We start from the raw sequence: 16,104 nt of genomic DNA, 5'->3' as shown, positions 1-16,104 counted from the left end.
CAAGTGTTGTGTAGCAACATGGATGGACCTTGAGGGTGTTATGCTGAGCGAAATAAGTCAGGCAGAGAAGGACAAATATCATATGTTTGCACGTATAGGAGGATTAGGAGGAACTTGACGGAGGAACAAGGGGGAGAAGAAGGGCGGAAATGGTGGGGGAAAGGGAGAGAGGCAAACCATGAGAGACTTGAATGCTGACAAAAACTGAGGACTGATGGATGTGGGGGGAGGGGGGGTGGGCATGGAGGAGGACACTTGTGGGGATGAGCACTGAGTGTTATGTGGAAACTAATTTGACAATAAACTATTTGTAAAAAAAAAAAAAAAAAGTAGCAAGTGTGTGTGTGTATACTATAGAAATGCAAATAAAATTTCCAGACCTGAAAAGTAAAGAAAGTTTGATGGTATAATGGAGTGTAGCCATGCTGTCTGACTGAAACTCCATGAAGGGGAAAGCCTAAGTACTTAATGAGATCCTTGCCGTCACTCATGTGCGCTTGTAAGTGTGCCCCAGGCAGCATGTCAGGCGTTCCTGTGGAAAAATGAGGCCAAATAGACTAAAATAACACATCCAGATGTATTTTTAGCCTGAAGGATTGTTCTTTTCTTCTTTTTTTCCAGTGTCTCATATTTGCCCATTTTTCTCTGCTTCAGTTCATTTATGTGCCTCTTTGAGACCAGTATTTCACAAATACAGCTTTTGCTGGGACTTCAGAACCCACCACGGCTCCCTGCCTAATTCTTGAGACCCTCTGTAATTGAGCCAGGCCCCGGCCACACTGCCCCAGGGAGAGAGGGGAAGGCCATCTACCCGATGCAGCTTCTCCAGGAAGACGGTGGATGGACTGACCCAAGTCCCCACTGGGATATGAAGCAGTGGCTTGGGAGGTAAATGACCTACATGGCCCAAATCACACAGCTAGTGTCGCAGTGGCATCTGGGAAAATCCTTATATTGGTCTGCTGACCTGTTTCCCGAGCATTCCCAAATAATGCCTTTTCCTTTGTGACATAAAAGCAAAGTGCTGTTGGCTCGCTAACAAGAGACGCTGTAAGCCTTCATGTTTCCCCTCTGCAGAGAGCTTGTCTATGAAAACATTTGTCTAGAGTCCGTTGACTGGTCTGCATCTGCAGCAAGCTAAGGCCCTTGAATATCTGAGGAGGGAGGTCTCTGGCGGGAACGGGCTGCATAATAGTCTTAGCTGGTCTGTACGACTGGAATCAAGCCGCCTGGCTCCTGGAGAGAAGCGGGGCAGGCGTCGGGCTCAGGCAGAGTGCTGGCTGGCATCCTGCCCTCTGGGCCCAACTTCTTGGGAGGGGCCTCTGGGGACGGGGCAGGGGAAGCTAGAGGAGCCCCAGTCTCTTGTTGGTCTGTTGCTTCTCTTTTTGTACTCTCTTGAGGGCTGAGATGGCTCTTCTGTGAGAGTAAAATCGATGAGGAATTGTACAGAGTTTGTCTTTTGCAGTGGTGTTTTCTTTTGAATCAGCTAGTATAGATGGATCTATTGCAGGGCTCGTGGGCCCTCTCCTAGATCTTGGGTCAAGCCTGGCCCAGGACCAGCCGCAGGCTCCCCACTTTGGTCCAGGGCTCCTTCCTCTAGGCCTTCTCCAAGTGAAACCCACTCCAGCTTCAGCCCCAGGACACCCCTTCCACAGAAGTCTTTCCCTCAGTGAGATTTGACCAGTGTCGCTTGGGTTTCAGTGGCTGAGCTAATAAAAACAGGGTATTTAAAGTAGAAAGTAGGGAGCTGTGTAGGATAGTAGGGGAAGCATGGGCTTTTGTTACCAGAAGTCACTTGATATTGTGACCTCATCATTCACTGAACCTCATTTGTAAAATGGGGATAACTGCTGAGAAGCATGCTACTGGAGGGCGCTGACCCAAGGCAGACGTTCTCAAGAAAGCCGAGCAGGCTGATGAGGACCCTGGCTGTAAGAAAAGGCCTTTCCTTTACTAGTAGTTGACTGAGGGGACACCCATGAATGAGACTGACAGTTTCCTCCAAACACAACTTGGAGTTGTCTCCATCCACAGGAGCAATTATGGCCCCCAAGTCCTACCCCGTAAATGAAAGGCTGCAATATTTTCACTTGGAATATTTAAAGTTGGCCTAAAAACATACCCAACTTTGATACTGAGCAAGGTAACCTCTCAGCAACCCTACTTTAAAATACATTGGGTGTAGGGGCACTTAGCTGGCTCAGCTGATGGAATATGCGACTCTTGGATCTCGGGGTTGTGAGTTTGAGTCCCACATTTGTTGTAGAGATTGCTTAAAAATGAAATCTTTACAATAAACTATATTGGCTATAAAGTATACTACTTGAATGAGGTGACATAGTCCATCAGAGTTTTAGCTATGATCTAATGGATTAGATTAAGAACCAACAAAAATAAGGCTAAGCAAAATAAAAACATAGCTTCAGTCCCACCGCTCTGTGCCTTCCTGTTGATTCTCCCTAGGCAAGCCTCTATCACTGCACCACAGGTTAAGGCGGTAGAGCAGCAGGGTTTTCCACAGTTTGGGCTCCAGGGACCCAGGAAAGCAAAGCCACAGTTTAGTAACAAAACTAACTGCATTAGTTGAATCATAGACTACAAAGAGTTCACCAGCATTGCCTTGTCTTCACACACAGAAAACAGCTCCAGAAAGGTAGTGAGTACTAGTTAACAGTGCTGTAGAAAATCATAGAAGTGCCATAGTATTATATAGTTAATATCTATACTATATATTGTATAGTATATATACTATCTATATAGTATATATATATAACATCTATACTATATATTGTATAGTATATACACTATATATATAATATCTATACTATATATTATATAGTATACATACTATACAATACCCTATACTGTACTATACAGTACTAGGTATTTCTTTTGAGTATTTGATATACTACCTAAATAATACTAATAAAGTTATATCACGTGGTTTGGAGTTTGGAAATCTGGGTTAAAGTCCAGGACTTGGCCCACACAAGTCACCAGCTTTTCAGAGTCTCAGTTTTCACATCTGTAAGGCTGAGCTCCTGCCACCTACAGTGCTGCCAGCAGCACTCACTTGGGAGTGCTTTGTTCACTAAAATGTGCCAGCCAAGTGCTAGTTATTTCTATTAGTTTGTATTCCCCAAGAAAATAACCTCTCCCATTATTATTAAATCCCAATTTCTCTTCCAGAAACCTGTCATTTTTAAGCGTAGGGTCTTCAAAAGAAGCTGGGATTTGGATATGCTACCGCAAGGTGGCGCTAGATGCTAAATAATCCCATTGGCCTTTACTCCCATCTTAGTGGCAGTTCTAGCAAGTCCATTTTTTTTTAATGTTTTATTTATTTCTGAGAGAGAGAGAGTGTGTGTGTGAGCAGGGGAGGGTCAGAGAGAGAGGGAGACACAGAATCTGAAGCAGACTCCAGGCTCTGAGCTAGCTGCCAGCACAGAGTCCGACGCAGGGCTCAAACCCACGAACTATGAGATCATGACCCGAGCCGAAGTCGGATGCTTAACCGACTAAGCCACCCAGGCACCCCAAGACATTTCTGTTTTAATTTCTAATATGGTAAACATCAATAGCTAGAACTCGCATAAATGAAAGTTCTTTGGAGTCACAATTTTAACAGTCTTTTTTTTTTTTTTTTTGGAGGTCAGCAGTCTGATATCAGCTTTACTGGGCCAAAATCAAAGTGTTAAGTACTGAAAGTACTTATATTTGGGAAAAAATACAAAATCATGTTAGAAAGCATGCCAAAAAACCAGAAGTATTTAAACAATTCAATGGTGGATGAAACGCTTAAATTTGGTTCTAACAAGGATGTCAAGGTAGGACAGTTTGGTAGCTGATTACAGAATAAACTCTACACGTAGGGGAAAACTGTTCAAAGCGGTAGGAAGGCAGTGAGCAGGCCTAGAAGGGGTTGCTATAACAGGCCAAGTGGTTAGTAAATGGACTTGGTTTTTTTAAATTATTTATTTTTTAATTTACATCCAAGTTAGTTGGCATAGAGTGCAACAATGATTTCAGGAGTAGATTCCTCAATGCCCCTTCCCCATTTAGCCCATCCCCCTTCCCACAACCCCTCCAGTGACCCTGTTTGTTCTCTATATTTAAGGGTCTCTCATGTTTTGTTCCCTTCCCTATTGCTTCACTTCCCTTATGTTCATCATCTGTTTTGTATCTTAAAGTCCTCATACGAGTGAAGTCATATGATAGTTGTATTTTCTCTGACTAATTTCACTTAGCATAATACCCTCTAGTTCCATCCACGTAGCTGCAAATGGCAAGATTTCATTCTTTTTGATTGCCGAGTAATACGCCATTGTATATATACACCACATCTTCTTTATCCATTCATCCATTGATGGACATTTGGGCACCCTGCATACCCTGGCTATTGTCAATAGTGCTGCTATAAACATTGGGCTGCACGTGCCCCTTCAAAACAGCACACCTGTATCCCTTGGTTAAATACCAGTAGTGCAATTGCTGAGTCGTAGGGTAGTTCTATTTTCATTTTTTTGAGGAATCTTCCTACTGGTTTCTAGAGTGGCTGCACCAGTTTGCATTCTCATTATGGATTTTTTCAATGTTTATTTATTTATTTTGAAAGGTGAGGGGTGGGGAGAGAACATGAGGGAGGGAGGGGGAGAAAGAGAGAGAGAGAGTGAGAGAGACAATCCCAAACAGTCTCCACACTGTCAGCACAGAGCCCGATGCGGGACTCAAACTCATGAATTGTGAGATCGTGACCTGAGCTGACATCAATAGTTGGACACTTACCTGACTGAGCCACCCAGGCGCCCCATCTCACTGCGGTTTTGATTCACATTTGTCTGATGATTAGTGCTGTTGAGAATCTTTTCATATGCTTCTTGGCCATTTGTGTATCATCTTCGGGAAAATGTCTATTCCAGTTCCTTCCATTTTTGTTGTTTGCCATTGTCATTGAGTTATAGGAGTTCTTTATATATTGTAGCATCCCCTGTTTGCTGGAGTCCTTTCTTGATTTTACAGGGGCCTGAGTGTTGTAGCTTTTAGCTGGTCTGTACAGTTCTCCTAGAGGTATTTTGGCCCATACATGTAGTTAACTCTGTGTCTCCCTGGGTGAAAGAAAGCCTGTGCCTTCCTAGTCTGCCCGCCTGCTGATGTGACTGTCATAGGAAAATGTTTTTAGCATTTTAATACAATGTTTATGTTTCAATGTTAAGCTTAAAAAAGATCCAAATATAAAATTATACAGTCTGTTCTAAAGTATATAAAAATATTCTTAGAAAAAATGCTGGTAAGAAATGTAGTACAATAAACTGTTAATTCTTTTCTGTACTGTCTAAATATTTTACAACAAATATTTATAATCAGGAGGGAGAAAGGCAATTTAAAAAAACAACCGGAAGCTCAGAGGTCGACCAGGGATCAGATTAGGAAAGGGGTCTTTTGTATTCAGGGACCCAAAGAGCAGAGAAATTCTGAAGGCGTGCAGGATCGAGTTAGAGAAAAGAGAACAGAACAGTGCAAAGAGTAAGAAATAATGAGTAGAAGTCAGGCAGCACCTTTGGGAAGGTTGGGTGGGGAGAAAAGAAATAACCTTCCACGTCAACCAAGATGTCTACGAAGCTGACCCTGGAACATCCCCAGGAGATGCATACTCATACTTCCTCCCTCTGTGACGTGGCCTGTACGCTTTAAACATAAGGGTCAGCACGAGGCATGGGAACCGCAGGGGAAGAGAAAGGGGAAACGCTAGGAATTTCAGTCCTTCATGTAATAGCAGTCCACGGTTCCCCAACTTGCGGGAATTCCCAAAAGCAGGGTGAACAACTATCTCAGTTGACCAGGACAGCCCTGCATCACAGGAGGCCCCTTCGTGCCAGGTCAACCTGGGCATTAATTCCTCGACAAGCCATGCTCTACCACGTACACACACACACACACACACACACACACACACACACACAGTTACCTAGTTTGGCTTGCCCTTGTGAGGCAACTGAGAATGGATTCATCTTTCTTCNTTTATTTATTTCTGAGAGAGAGAGAGAGTGTGTGTGAGCAGGGGAGGGTCAGAGAGAGAGGGAGACACAGAATCTGAAGCAGACTCCAGGCTCTGAGCTAGCTGCCAGCACAGAGTCCGACGCAGGGCTCAAACCCACGAACTATGAGATCATGACCCGAGCCGAAGTCGGATGCTTAACCGACTAAGCCACCCAGGCACCCCAAGACATTTCTGTTTTAATTTCTAATATGGTAAACATCAATAGCTAGAACTCGCATAAATGAAAGTTCTTTGGAGTCACAATTTTAACAGTCTTTTTTTTTTTTTTTTTGGAGGTCAGCAGTCTGATATCAGCTTTACTGGGCCAAAATCAAAGTGTTAAGTACTGAAAGTACTTATATTTGGGAAAAAATACAAAATCATGTTAGAAAGCATGCCAAAAAACCAGAAGTATTTAAACAATTCAATGGTGGATGAAACGCTTAAATTTGGTTCTAACAAGGATGTCAAGGTAGGACAGTTTGGTAGCTGATTACAGAATAAACTCTACACGTAGGGGAAAACTGTTCAAAGCGGTAGGAAGGCAGTGAGCAGGCCTAGAAGGGGTTGCTATAACAGGCCAAGTGGTTAGTAAATGGACTTGGTTTTTTTAAATTATTTATTTTTTAATTTACATCCAAGTTAGTTGGCATAGAGTGCAACAATGATTTCAGGAGTAGATTCCTCAATGCCCCTTCCCCATTTAGCCCATCCCCCTTCCCACAACCCCTCCAGTGACCCTGTTTGTTCTCTATATTTAAGGGTCTCTCATGTTTTGTTCCCTTCCCTATTGCTTCACTTCCCTTATGTTCATCATCTGTTTTGTATCTTAAAGTCCTCATACGAGTGAAGTCATATGATAGTTGTATTTTCTCTGACTAATTTCACTTAGCATAATACCCTCTAGTTCCATCCACGTAGCTGCAAATGGCAAGATTTCATTCTTTTTGATTGCCGAGTAATACGCCATTGTATATATACACCACATCTTCTTTATCCATTCATCCATTGATGGACATTTGGGCACCCTGCATACCCTGGCTATTGTCAATAGTGCTGCTATAAACATTGGGCTGCACGTGCCCCTTCAAAACAGCACACCTGTATCCCTTGGTTAAATACCAGTAGTGCAATTGCTGAGTCGTAGGGTAGTTCTATTTTCATTTTTTTGAGGAATCTTCCTACTGGTTTCTAGAGTGGCTGCACCAGTTTGCATTCTCATTATGGATTTTTTCAATGTTTATTTATTTATTTTGAAAGGTGAGGGGTGGGGAGAGAACATGAGGGAGGGAGGGGGAGAAAGAGAGAGAGAGAGTGAGAGAGACAATCCCAAACAGTCTCCACACTGTCAGCACAGAGCCCGATGCGGGACTCAAACTCATGAATTGTGAGATCGTGACCTGAGCTGACATCAATAGTTGGACACTTACCTGACTGAGCCACCCAGGCGCCCCATCTCACTGCGGTTTTGATTCACATTTGTCTGATGATTAGTGCTGTTGAGAATCTTTTCATATGCTTCTTGGCCATTTGTGTATCATCTTCGGGAAAATGTCTATTCCAGTTCCTTCCATTTTTGTTGTTTGCCATTGTCATTGAGTTATAGGAGTTCTTTATATATTGTAGCATCCCCTGTTTGCTGGAGTCCTTTCTTGATTTTACAGGGGCCTGAGTGTTGTAGCTTTTAGCTGGTCTGTACAGTTCTCCTAGAGGTATTTTGGCCCATACATGTAGTTAACTCTGTGTCTCCCTGGGTGAAAGAAAGCCTGTGCCTTCCTAGTCTGCCCGCCTGCTGATGTGACTGTCATAGGAAAATGTTTTTAGCATTTTAATACAATGTTTATGTTTCAATGTTAAGCTTAAAAAAGATCCAAATATAAAATTATACAGTCTGTTCTAAAGTATATAAAAATATTCTTAGAAAAAATGCTGGTAAGAAATGTAGTACAATAAACTGTTAATTCTTTTCTGTACTGTCTAAATATTTTACAACAAATATTTATAATCAGGAGGGAGAAAGGCAATTTAAAAAAACAACCGGAAGCTCAGAGGTCGACCAGGGATCAGATTAGGAAAGGGGTCTTTTGTATTCAGGGACCCAAAGAGCAGAGAAATTCTGAAGGCGTGCAGGATCGAGTTAGAGAAAAGAGAACAGAACAGTGCAAAGAGTAAGAAATAATGAGTAGAAGTCAGGCAGCACCTTTGGGAAGGTTGGGTGGGGAGAAAAGAAATAACCTTCCACGTCAACCAAGATGTCTACGAAGCTGACCCTGGAACATCCCCAGGAGATGCATACTCATACTTCCTCCCTCTGTGACGTGGCCTGTACGCTTTAAACATAAGGGTCAGCACGAGGCATGGGAACCGCAGGGGAAGAGAAAGGGGAAACGCTAGGAATTTCAGTCCTTCATGTAATAGCAGTCCACGGTTCCCCAACTTGCGGGAATTCCCAAAAGCAGGGTGAACAACTATCTCAGTTGACCAGGACAGCCCTGCATCACAGGAGGCCCCTTCGTGCCAGGTCAACCTGGGCATTAATTCCTCGACAAGCCATGCTCTACCACGTACACACACACACACACACACACACACACACACACACACAGTTACCTAGTTTGGCTTGCCCTTGTGAGGCAACTGAGAATGGATTCATCTTTCTTCAAGTTTTTTTAAGTTTATTTATTTATTTTGAGAGCGAGAGGGAGAGAGAGAATGCTAGTGGGGTAGGGGAAAGCGGGGAGAGAGAGAGAGAATCCCAAGCAGGATCTGCACTGTCAGTGTCAAGCCCAATGCAGGGCTTGAACTCACAAACCATGAGATCATGACCTGAGCTGAAATCAGGAGTCAGACACTTGGCCAACTGAGCCACCCAGGCACCCCTCTTTTTTAAAGTTTTTAGTTTTAATTCCAGTGTAGTTAACATACAGTGTTATAGTAGTTTCAGGTGTACAATATAGTGATTCATAAATTCTATATGTTACTCGGGGCTCATCATGGTGAGTGTACTCTTCATTCCCTTGACCTATTTTACCCATCTCCCATCCACTTCCTCTCTGCACCATCAGTTTGTTCCCTATAGTTAGTCTGTTTCTTGGTTTCTCTCTCTCTCTTTTTTCCCTTTGTTCATTTGTTTTATTTCTTAAATTTCACATATGAGTGAAATCATATGGTACCTGAATTCCTCAGACTTACTTCACTTAGCATTATACTCTCTAGCTCCATCCATGTCATTACAAATGGCAAGATGTCATTCTTTATATGGCTGAATAATATTCCATTATCTATCTATCTATCTATATCTGTCTATTTGTCTGTTTATATCACATCTTCTTTATCCATTCATCTGTCGATGGACCCTTGGGCTGCTTCCATAATTTGACTATTGTAAATAATGCTGCAATAAACACAGGGGCACATGTATCGCTTCGAATTAGTGTTTTTGTATTTTTTGAGTAAATACCCAGTAGTGTGATTACTAGATCATAGAATAATTCTATTTTTAACGTTGTGGGTAACCTCCGTACCCTTTTCCACAGCGGCTGCACCAGTTTCCACTCCTGCCAACAGTGCACAAGGATTCCTTTTTCTCTGCATCCTCACCAACACTTGTTTCTTGTGTTTTTTTGGTATTGAGTTGGCTCCACGCCCAGTGTGGGGCTTGAACTCACAGCCATGAGATCGAGTTGGATGCTCTACTGACTGAGCCACCCAGGTCCTCCTCTTTCTTGTATTTTTCATTTTAGCCACTCCGACTGCTGTGAGGTGATATCTCATTGTAGTTTTGATTTCCATTTCCCTGATAACAAGTGACGTTGAGCATCTTTTCATGTGTCTCTTGGGCATCGGGATATCTTCTTTGGAGAAATGTCTGTTCATGATTTCTGCCCATTTTTTTTTTTTTACTGCGTTATTTGGTTTTTTTGGTGGTGAGTTGGATAAGTTCTTTATATATTTTGGGGTTTATCTTTTATTAGACATTTCTCCAGTGGACCGTTTGGTAGTGCCCCTTTAATGAATGAGAACTTTTATGAAAAATAGAAAACAATACTGCTCTGGGCAAGTACAGCTCGATCATAGCTTGGAGGAGCACCTTGGTGTCACAAAGCTTGAGAGGGTGGGGTCTGAAAACCAGCCATGGCTCTGCTGGTCACACCGTGTCCTCTGACTGTAGGGACTGTGTCTGCAGGAGGGCACCTTCCACGCCAACGTGCTCCACAAGCTATGATCGAGCTGCACTTTCCCAGGGCAGGACTGTTTCCTGTTTTGCACACAAGTACTCATCAGTACGTTTGTGCAGTGCACAAACTGCACAATCACTGGCAACAGGCCTGCCACTCAGACTCCAAAGGGGTTTGTTTCCTGTCCCAGATGTCTCTAACATCAACAATGCCAGAAAAAAGAAAACACTTTCTTATTCAGAGAACTATATATTTTTTGCCTAAAGATTGTCTGCCATGTAGGTAACATCCAAAATAAACACTGGATTTTTTTTTTTTTTTTTTTAATTTTCACGTATAGAATAAGGACCTGCTGGGAACAGATGAAAAAAAGAAAAAAGACAACGGGGGTGAAGTGGATATTGTAGCCAAGGATGAGACTGGAGGTGCAATTCAGCCCTTTGATTCTGCTTCTCCAGTTCCGGGGAGGAAGGAAGAACCCAGCACTAGGCACACGCACGGAGACCGTCTGTTTCTTTTCAGCAGACCTTTTACTCGTGGTCAGTGCTGCAAGGGCCACTTTTCAGACCTTCACTGCATCCTCAGAGTTGCCTCTGCCCTCTTCTCTCTCACTCCTCCTTCCGAGTCTCTGATAAAACATATGTTAGACCTTTATTTTTAAATGTTTTTTTTTGTTTGAGAGAGAGAGAGAGACACAGAGAGAGAGAGAGAGAGAGAGAGAGAGAGAGAATCCCAAGCAGGCTCATACTCAGCATGGAGCCTAATGAGGGGCTTGATCCCATGACTGTGAGATCACGACCTGGTGGGCCAAAATCAAGAGTCAGATGCTTAATCAACCGAGCCACCCAGGTGCCTCAAAACATATGTTAGACTTTAAAAATATATTTTCTATGTCTGTCTTCCCTTCTGCATCTTCCATCTTTTAAAAAATTTTTACAAGTTATTATTTTAAATAATCTCTACACCCACTGAGGGGCTTGAACTCATGACCCTGAGATCAAGTGTTGCATGCTCCTCCAACTGAGCCAGCCGGGTGCCTCTCCATTTTCCATCCTTTTTATCTGTTGGAAAGATGCTCTGAATAATTTCTTCAGAGCTGTCTTCCAATTTTCTAATTCTGTCTTCGGTTGTATTTCTTTGGTGTTAAACTTATCCACTGAGATTTGTAAATATGTTTCTATGTCTTTTGGTTATTGCATTTTTTTCCCCTTAGAAGTTCTACTTAGTTCTGGGAAGACTGTATCACTTGCTATAGTTTCCGGTTCCCAGAGAGCAACAATCGTGCCTTGCTGATCTGCCTTGTTGAATTATTTGAGGCCTCTATATTGAAAGTATCCTACTTCAAGAAGTACTTACGTATGCTTTTGTGAGGTGTATAGGGCACCAAGAGTCTCCAAAAACCTTGAACCAAGTTCAAGGATGGTCCCTGACCCAGGTAATTGGCAGTGGCTACCACATAAAGAAACTGGGGAAAACAAGACACAGACATACACTGAATATGGAAGACAGGAGCACAGGGGCCACCTGAGGCTGTCACTGGGGTCCCTGGTGCTAGGATGAACTTACTATCTTCTAGGCAGAAGCAGCAGTGGTGTCAGCAAGAGCGGGGAGAATAGTGAACTCCCAGGAAAATACAGACATGGTGGGAGCCTCCCAGAGAGCAGTCAAGACCATCCCAAACAGGAGGCAGAACAGCGTCACCTGAGGTAAATTGTTGCCCCCGCGCCCCCAGCCCAAGTTCTCACCTCATGAGTTAGAATTATTAACGAGCCCTCCAAGGGCTCACTGAGTACAAAGGTCAGCATCATAATGTGACGTAAAAGTCTCAGGTAGACTGGTAAATACGTCAGTCCATGGGAGGAAGGTTGTTCACAAGTCAGGGGCTTAGATTTGAGACTTTTTTTTGTTGTTGTTCTAAATGCTGTGTCATCTTAAAAGGACTGTGTTCTCTTTCTGGGCCTTGGTTTTTCTGTCTGTGAAATGATAGTGTTGCATTTGATCAGTGTTTCCCAAATTTTAATCCTCACACAAACCCCCTAGGGATCTTGTTAAATTGTGGATTTTGATTTAGTGAGTCTAGGATGGGCTCTGAAAGCCTGTTTCTGCCTAACAAGCTCTCAGGTGATTCTCCTATTCCTGATCCAGCAGCCCAGATCCTAAATAGAAATGTTGTACATGGACTCTGAGCTCCCTCCTGGATGGCTCTAGTCAAATAGGGACCCTTTGGGGCTTTTCTCTTCTCGAGTGGATAATCCATCTCCTATTTCAGGACTGGGCTCTAGTGTCTCCTCCTCCAGGAAGACTTCCCTGGGATCTTTGCCTACACTGGCTCCCACCAACAGCCTGGGTGGGGAGCTCTCTTCTGGACGCCTGTGCCCTAAGCACTGTGAGTATGCCACTGTCTCTCTGTAGTCATCTGCCTGATGTCAACATCCATGTCTCCAGTACTAGTCAAGTGCCTGCCTGTATAAATGAACAGAAAGACAAAATAAGTTTATTTAACCGGGGGTAAAGGGATGGGGGTGATTCGGCGGATTCCTGACCAGGACTTAAAAGCCAGGTCTCTGTTTATTCTCAGAGTCGCAAATATCCACTTGGCTCCTGTTATGGACTGAATTGTGCCCCCCACCCTCCCCCCACCCAGTTCTTGCCTTGAAGCCCTAAATCCCCAATGTGACTGTATTTGAAGATAGAACTTTTAAAGAGGTAATTCAAGTTAAATGAGGCCAGAAGAGTAGGCCCTGATCCAGTAGGTCTGGTGTCTTTCTAAGAAGAGGAAGAAACACCAGGAATGTGCACACAGAGATAAGGAAGGCCGTGTGGGGGCGCAGCTAGAAAGGGCTGTCTGAAAGCCAGGGAGATGGGTCTCAGTCCTACTGAGTCCCAACTGAGTCTTGAGCTCAGAGTTCCAGCATCCAGAACCGTGAGAAAATAAATTGCTGCTCAAGCTGTCCAGCCCGTGGTATTTTGCTATAGCAGCTGAGCCGACTACCCCAGCTCCTAACCCAGAAGAACGGGGCCTCTCGTTTCTAGGCTATTTCCATCTCACAGAAGAGACTCAGCACATAGAGCTCTCCCTCAGGGAGGACCTAGCAACCTCCAGCTGCCCCCCTGAGGCCAGCGGAGGAGACTGTCCTCTGGGCCAGGTAGCTTTCATGGAAAGACCAGAGAAGAAAGGCCATGTCGGATGGAATTTGTGCCACTTCGGGGCTGCTGAGCGTTATTTGGTGGGACGTGTGTGAATTTCAAGATTTGACGTTCAGAGCCCACTTCCTTGCCTCAACCACTTCCTCTTGGGAACTACACCCAGCCATTGCCTGAAAACTGCATTTTCCACCCTTCCTTGCCAGCCGGGTTCCATGCCAGTTAGGTTCTGCTGCTGCAAGGCCCTTGTGTGAGTTGGTTGGAAAGCCGGAGGGAGGGAGAAACGCCTCCCCCCCACCCCACCCCCGGCCGCTGTGTGTGACATCAACTGTGGAGGGGTTGTGGGCTGTGCACTGCCGGGGCCCTGGGCTGGTAGCACCAGCGGGAACTGAAGTCCCCAGCAGCTCTGATGGCACCTTCATGTCATGAATGGGCCTCAGCTTTCTGCTCAAGGGCAGAGCCCATGGAGCTCCAAATGCCTTGGTGGTGAATGAGTGAGTGCGCATGGGGTCTGGGGAAAAAATCCTCCCTTTTGCCTCCGGGTTGTGCATATATCAGAATTTCCTTCCCTGTTAAGGGTGAATAATATTCCTTTGCATTTTGCTTACCCGTTCGTGTGTCGATGGACACTTGAGTTGCTTCCACATTTTGGCTATTGTGAATAATACAGCTATGCATGTGGGTGTGCAAGTATCTCTTGGAGACTCAGCTTTCATGTATTTTGGATATATGCCCAGAAGTAGAACTGCTGAATAATGTGATAATTTTATTTTCAATTCTTCGAGGAACCACCTCGAAGTTTCTGAGGTTACCTCTTCAGTAACTATTTTAATGGAATCTTCTGGAGTCAGCAACAACTTAAAAGCCAGAGAAATGGTGGAGTCATTGGGGGTCTTTGGCAGGATCTCAAATTGGAAGTCCAAGGATTAGTCAGCCACAGATGTTTGGGTGATTACCTTAATATTTTTCAAACTTTTGAATTTGAGTTGTAATTACAGATACAGGAGAGTTTAAAATGGTAAGGGACTATTAAATATCACACGTCACTTGGCAGTAAATCTGAAAATCTAGAAAAAATAGATTTTTTGAAAAATGCAGAATAACCAAAATTGACACAGAAAGAAGTAGAATATGTAAGTAAATCAATGACTATGGAAGAAATTAGAAAGGTCATGAGAAGTGATGTTGAAAAAGCCATTGGGGGAGCCCCTGGGTGGCTCAGTCTATTGAGCATCTGACTCTTGATTTCGGTTCAGTATGTGATCCCAGGGTCATGAGATCAAGCCCCGAATCAGGCTCTTTGTTGAGCATGGAGCCAGCTCAGGATTCTCTCTCTTTCTCTCCCTCTGGCCCTCTCCCCTGCTTGTGCATGGGTGCACACTCTCGCTTGCTCTCTCTCTAAAATAAAATAAATTTTAAAAAGATGAAAAGGCATTGGGGTGAAATGGCTTCATAGCTGAATCTTATCTAACCTTTGAAATACAGATAATTACAATGTTATTCAAAGGCTTGTCCTCTGGAAGTGTAGTACAGGCACCAATGGCATCAGCATCCCTGGCCGCTGGTTGGAAATGCAGAATCGCAACTCCCCACTCAGACCCACTAGATGAGGCTCTGCACTGTTTAAGAAGCCCTAGGCTGGGGGAGTGGTTCTCAGTCTCAGCTGAACATGGAACTTATCTGAGGAGATTTTTTTTTAAATACTGGTATTTGAGGAGCGCCTGGGTGGCTCAGTCAGTTAAGGGTCAGACTTCAGCTCAGGTCATGATCTCATGATCTCATGCTCCATAGGTTCGAGCCCCACGTCAGGCTCTATGCTGAAAGCTCAGAGCCTGGAGCCTGTTTCAGATTCTGTATCTCCTTCTCTCTCTGAAACTTCCCTGCTCACACTGTCTCCCTCTCTCTCTCTCTTTCTCTCTCTCTCTCAGAAATAAATGAAACATTAAAATTTTTAAAAAATAAAATTTTAAAAAATAAAAACAAGTTAAAAAAAGAATACTGGTATTTGAGCCCTAGCCCCAGAGACTCTGATTTAATTAATCAGGTACATGGCTTGGGCATTTGCATTTCAAAATATTCCTCAGATGGTTGAGAATCAGAGATTCAACCTGAGCCATAGAGAAACATGGAAAGCTGACAAAGGACATTTCCCCTCCAATAAAAAAGAACTACAGACCAATCTCATTTATGATTAAAGATAAAATCCAGTAATGATAAAAAATAATAATAATACAGTAAGGGGGGCCTGGGTGCCTCAGTGGGTCAAGCATCCGACTCTTGGCTGCAGCTCAGGTCATGATCTCACAGTTTGTGGGTTCAAGTCCCAAGTTGTGCTCTGTGCTGATGATGCAAGGCCTGCTTAGGACTTCCTCTCTGGCGCCCCCCTGCTTGCACAACTGTGTATGCACGTGTTCTCTCTCTCAAAATAAACAAACTTAAAAAAATAAGAATACATGAAACCAAGCACAATTTATTTCAGGAATACAAGCCGTAAGGCAGTAGTTTTAACAACCTGCTCTCTGGGAAAGATTTAAAAAAACAAAAACAAAAAACCCAAAGCCCTGATTTGTAGCATTTGTCAATTCCCATGGTGTAAATACTTCCACCATGACTAATTTTTTTTTAATTTTTTTAATGTTTTATTTATTTCTAGGAGAGAGAGAGAGAGAGAGACAGCGTGAGCAGGGGAGGGTCAGAGAGAGAGGGAGTCACAGACTGAAACAGGCTCCAGGCTCTGAGCTGGCT

Source organism: Hyaena hyaena, unplaced genomic scaffold (assembly GCF_003009895.1).
Source record: "Hyaena hyaena isolate Hyena2069 unplaced genomic scaffold, ASM300989v1 scaffold_210, whole genome shotgun sequence".
Classification (NCBI taxonomy): domain Eukaryota; kingdom Metazoa; phylum Chordata; class Mammalia; order Carnivora; family Hyaenidae; genus Hyaena; species Hyaena hyaena.
The sequence above is the reverse complement of the archived record's forward strand: the minus strand, read 5'-3'. Positions refer to the sequence as shown.